This window comes from Phalaenopsis equestris, unplaced genomic scaffold (assembly GCF_001263595.1).
Source record: "Phalaenopsis equestris unplaced genomic scaffold, ASM126359v1 Scaffold000002, whole genome shotgun sequence".
Taxonomy (NCBI): Eukaryota; Viridiplantae; Streptophyta; class Magnoliopsida; order Asparagales; family Orchidaceae; genus Phalaenopsis; species Phalaenopsis equestris.
The window spans coordinates 73,071,508-73,077,507 of record NW_018164444.1 but is presented as its reverse complement, the minus strand read 5'-3'; the positions used below and the strand labels follow the sequence as shown (position 1 = coordinate 73,077,507).

Sequence of the window (6,000 nt, the reverse complement as noted above, 5' to 3'; positions counted from 1 at the left end):
GATCATTTTTAATACAATAAGCCCAAGTCTTCCTAGGTCTACCTCTGTCTTTCTCAACATAAATTGAGTCTAATACATCTATTCTCTTAATCAGATCATCAGATGACCGACGTTTATTATGACCAAACCATCTAAGACGACTCTCTCTAATTTTGTTCGTCACTGGAGCTACACCAACCCTATCACTGATATATTCATTTCACATATTGTCTCTAAGTGTATAGCCACTCATCCACCTAATCATTATCATCTCGAAAACACTTAACTCAGTATTATGCTTCTCTTTTAAAGGGAAACATTCAACGCCATAGAGCATTGCTTGTCTCACAACCCTCTTATAAAATTTTTCTTTCAGTCAAAGCAATACTTTTCTATCACAACAAAGACCCGAAGCAATCCTCCACTTCAACCAATCAACTTGAATTCTACTATCAACATCCCCATCTATATCACCATTGTTTTGAATGTTTTGAACAATTGAACAACAGGCCCGAGATATCTAAATCGTTCACACCTTTTAATAAATTGATCACTCAAGGTCACACTTATGTCACTAGAGCTACTATCACTAAAATTACATTCCATGTATTCAGTTTAATTCTACTTAAATGAAGGCCTTTAGACTCCAATATGGACTTCCATAATTCAAGTTTTTCTTGGGCTTTTTCTCTCATTTTATCCACGAGAAGGATATCATCAACAAAAGACATACACCAAGGTACATCCATAACTAAAGCAAAAAGATATGGGCTTAAAGCCGATCCCTGATGTAATCTAACAGAAATAGGAAAATATTGGTCAATCCTCCTTCAGTTTGAACACAAGTAATAGGTCTAGTACAGATATCCTTAATGACTTAAATATATTAATATAAGTCATATCAACATATTTCTTCTCAAGAACTCTCCAAAGGATATCTTTTGGAACCTTATCGTAAGCTTTTTCTAAATCAATAAAAATCAAATCATGTGGATCCTCCTTATTATCTCTAAACTTCTCCATCAAACCTCTCAATAAATGTATAACTTCCGTGATAGACCTTCCCGACATAAAACTAAATTGATTATGAGAAATCTTTGTAATACGTCTTAACCTATGCTCAATTACCCTCTCCCATAATTTTAAAGTATGACACATCAACTTAATTCCTTTATAATTTGCACACTTTTGTGCATCCCCTTTATTCTTAAAAATTGGGACAAAAATACTCTTCCTCCACTCCTCAGGCATCTTTTTTAGTTTTTAAAATAATATTAATGAGTTTAGTAAGCCAAGAAACTCCCAAACTTGTGCATCCCCTTTATTCTTAAAAATGGGGGCCAAAATACTCTTCCTCCACTCTTCAGACATCTTTTTGGTTTTTAAAATAATATTATAGAGTTTAGTAAGCCAAGAAACTCCCAAATCACCTAAATTTTTCCGCACTTCAATTGAGATATCTTCAGGTCCTACAGACCTTCCACCCTTGATTTTCTTTAAAGCCTCCTCAACTTATTTTTTACTAATGCGACGGTAAAAAATGAAACTTTTTATTATTTTTAACCTGTAATGTTACCTTTGTGAATCTTTTACAAAATTTACTTTTTTTTTAGATCAATGGAAGTCATATCTTTTCCTTTTGTATTTCTAAAAAAAATATTTCTTTAGACCTTCTTTATTAACTTCTCAATGTTGCCTTACTATCTTGCCTTTGTTGTTTCATTTTCTAAGATCCCATCTTTTAGGAAAAATTTGATAACATGACAATTTATGAAATTAACATCCAACCGAAAATTTAATCATCAAAATTGCTCATGCTAGGAATTTAGCAAAAGCAAAAAATAATGGCTATTGTTTTGTTCTGCTCTTTGAGATTAGAGTTGTCCTATTACAAGTAGAGTTAGTTGGCCATTAGTTTTGTGAATAATAGTGTCTTATGTGTTATATAAGAAATTGTCAGCTTCTTTTATGATTGAAGGAAATTTTTCTATAAGTTTCTTTTCAATATTAATATCTCCATAATCTTTTACCGTAACATACAATTTCATAATTAGCTGGATAAAGTTTATTGTTGTCATCCTCCACTTTGTTTTCTGTTCTCTTTGCAATATTTAAGCTTTGTATTTGTACTTCTCTATTATCTTTGTTTCCTATACTTAATAAGCATAAAATTTCCCCTCTTATTGCCCTTTGTACCTTTATACTCATTACTCTCTTACTGTCTGCTTAGGTGTAATCTTTTTTTAGACTACCTTAGATTATTATGGTAAACATCTTAATGCAATTAGCCATGCTATCATAGATTTTTTTCCACAGTGTCGACATGCCTATTTTAATAGCCTTTTTTAGAAGAGTAATGATAGCGGAGTTAACCCAAACCATAATAAGAAAGCAAATATTATTACTGAAAAAAAAAACTAATAGCAGTTGCACAACCACACGTAGAAATGGGAAATAACGACAACACGACAAATGACACACGGCTAAGGTAGATTGCTGGTGTTGGTGATGATTGGGGCTTAGAAAAGTGGCGATGACGATTATGTGCGGCTGGATATTAAGGGCAGCAAGGGACGATGGTTGTAACAACAACATTTTGCTTTTTAGGGGCAGCAACAATGAGGGGGAAGCGAGTTAGGGGCGTCAACAACATTGTGGAAGAGTGAGGTGGCTGGAGACTGCAAGGTAGAAGGGCTGGAAGGCTGTTCGATGGCAGGGATGGGTGTCAGGTATGTATGGGGGCTGCAGGCGCTAGCAAAGGTGCTTTCCCAAACGGTGTTTGTAGCAATTATGGCGATGATGGCTGCGGGAGGGAAGGTTGCGGAGGATTAGAAAAATTGAGGGTAAATACTACATTGGAAACATGATGCAGCCGGTGCAGCACTACTCTTGGAGGAGAATTACAAGCTCGAAATGAGATATAACCAGAGCACCACTCGTTCTTCGATACAATCCTAGAAGTTAAAACAGGGGGCGCCAACGACTGTCCTGACAAAAACACAATAAAAAAATATCCAAAAACACAATAAAAAAATATCCAAAAACACAAAAAAACAACATACTTATAGACTTAAGGTAATGAGAAGTGAACCCTGCTTGCCTGGAAGGACTAGCTAGTCCGTCCTTTGCCTGGGTTGAACTGGACTAAGGCAAAGGAAGTCGTGACAGTTGCCACGTAGGGCGCTGGACGCCCATGTTAGTCTCTCAAATTTGGGGGAGCTTAGACCTCATTCATGGAAGCTTCTATCTGCATGTTGATGTTGACGAAGTTGCCACAACCTTTCGTGGTTAAAGGATCTTTGATTGTGCCCCTATGGACACTTGGATCCCACTGTTGACTGCACTGTCTCCCAAAACACCTGAAGAGTTTTCTCTAATTGCAAGCAACCATCCATATTGGTCCAACCTTCTAGGAATAAGCTACATAAATGAATTAGGACTGCATGTCATGTATATTCTGCTAAATCATTCCAAAGTAACCTCAGGTTGACTCAATCTGATCTGAAATGAGGGCAACCTAAATCACCGTAAATAATGATGGGCATGGAAGTAAGCTATCTAACAAGACATCCTAAAACTCTCTCTGTACTACCTGATCTGTGTCTGAACCGGCTCTTTTATTTCACTCTCTTCTATTATCACTAAAGTTGATCTTACAAGCTCTTCTATGCTATCAAGGGCACTTGTAATATCAGACTCCGTAGACGGTAGGACTATGTGATGCCTGAAATTGTTGTGAAACAATCAATCACTTAGGCAAGTATACGTGTCGATCAAGTAAAATGTAAAATTAGAGTCCGCATATCGATTCCACAAGAAAACTTATCAACTTTTCTAACATATTTATTTATAGTTTACTTTACGAAGTTCAGTTCAAAGGTTTATATTTGCCGAAAATAAAGTGTTCTAAAATCTTAATGCTGAAATCATAAATCAGAACTAAGTTTTTTTGGAGTTATTGAAAGGTAAAAGATGCATGCTCTTATGACACCGATCTAATGATTCATCGATATTTTTCCTATGAGTTTCCTATGTTGTTGTTGACAAATAATAATAAATTCTTCTTAGCTCATGTCTAGGTCATAAGAAGCGTTGCGTATTACAGTTAAGGGGGCTTAACCATGTAAGGTTTCTCAAAAATCCTCTGATCCCCTCAAAATATTTTTTTTCAAATTTTGGGTGTTAAACAACCACTTTATGAAGCCATCCAGATTCATTCTCCCTTCGAAATTCGGTATGTTCACTTTCACTCCCAAGTTTTTGTATCTCAAACATGCACTTCATTATGGGTCCTTCAACAATCACTTGATCTCTCATGCTCCTCTGATACTTTATGCCAAAGCATCGTGCTCCGTCTTCTCTACTACGAACAACTCTATGAAAGGTATTCAAGTGTCCCTCTCACTCTCTCTCGGATCTCACTACCATGCTCGATGATGATCTCTTTCTGGGTCCTTTTCTAAATATCAACAATCCATTGTAGCACTCGACGAACTTCATATCTTTCATTTAAACTCCTGGTCTATAGGGTTAGGTTTTAGGGTTGAAGCGGTGAAAGGGTGTGTGGGGTTGATGTAGGGTGGGAAAGAGCATTTTGGGCCGACCTGTTTGGAAAAAAAATCAGTAAAGGGGAAGGGTGTTGGGTGGAGATAGGATTGGGTATTGGTCGGTGCTTGAAACCTTATGGTAGGATTAGGGTTAAACTAGCTCTGATGCCAAATGATACTGGAGTTAACCCAAACCACAATGAGTAAAAAAAAATATTATTATTGAAAAAAAACCAATTGAAGGTTACAACCACTCACAGAAATTGTAATAATGACAACACAACACATAACACATAGCTAGGGTGGATCTCGGGTAGTGTTGATGCTCGTTATGGGCTTTGGAAAGGCGGCGACAACAACAGGACAGCAAGGGACGACGGTTCAATTGCAGCATTTTGCTGTTTGGGGCGGTAACAGTGAGGGAAAAGCGAGTTTGGGGCGTCGACAACAATGTGGAAGAGTAGGGAGGTTGGTGGCTTCGAGGTAGAAGGATTGGAAGGCTGGTAGGTGGCTGGGACTTTGGCGAGGAGGTATGGGGGATGCAGGTGACAACAAAGGAGCTGTATTAAGGGGTGGCTGCAACAGTTATGGTGACGATGACAACAGATAGATGGCTGCAGAGGATGAGGAAATTCAAGGAAAAATGCCGCATCGGGAACGCGATACAACCGGAATACCACTGGACGCCTGAAGGAGTATCACTACCTTGGAATGAGATACAACCGGAGCACTACTCGTCCTTGGATACAACTGTAGATGGGAAAACAGGGGATGCCTATGACTGTCCTAACAGAAGCACAATGAAAAACTTACCTAAAACAAGAAACATACTGACAGACCTAGGGTAAAGAAGAGTGGACCTTGCTCCAAATAGGAGGGAAGCCAATGCCTAGAAAGACAAGGTCGTCCCTCTTTTTCTTGAATTGAACTTGTCGTGGGCAAAGGAAGTCACAACAGCTGTTGCGTAGGGCGCTGGATGCCCGCGTCAATCAACTTTTTAGCTTTCAAGTCCTTTTTTATGCTATGATAAATATCAATCAAAACCAGAGTTGTGAGCTCTCAAGTACTCTTGCAGAGCTTCATTTAAAATTAATAAATATAACTTTTCATTGAACTTATATCCAAGGAAGTCATGCAACCTCTTCAATAGCTTTGGATTGACAGTGATGGAGGGACCAAATTTGTTACATTTCTGAAACATTAGAAATGGTATCAGCATTATTAATGTTTATCGTCTTTGTATCTTTATTAGTTATTTCACTGTTAGTGCTAATCATTGTGTTGAGTGGAGGTGCTTGTTGGTAAATTTCATTTTTATTTTTCATGTGTACTTGCTTTGCATGGCGTCTTGCAGCGCAAAGAATAGTATCGGCGCTCAAGCCCATCATAGATAGCACATGCTAGTACTGAGCATCACTTAAAAAGCTGTTTGAATGGCCATGATTCTTATGATATTATTTGTAGTAAGGTTCAT

General features: G+C 37.7%; 1 protein-coding gene across 4 annotated transcripts in view; it reads left to right on the top strand.

Annotated features, from left to right (window-relative positions):
• LOC110023955 (protein ACCUMULATION AND REPLICATION OF CHLOROPLASTS 3) overlaps positions 1-6,000 on the top strand; it is an 84,964-nt gene that overhangs the window by 18,588 nt on the left and 60,376 nt on the right. The gene's annotated exons all lie outside the window — the stretch shown is intronic.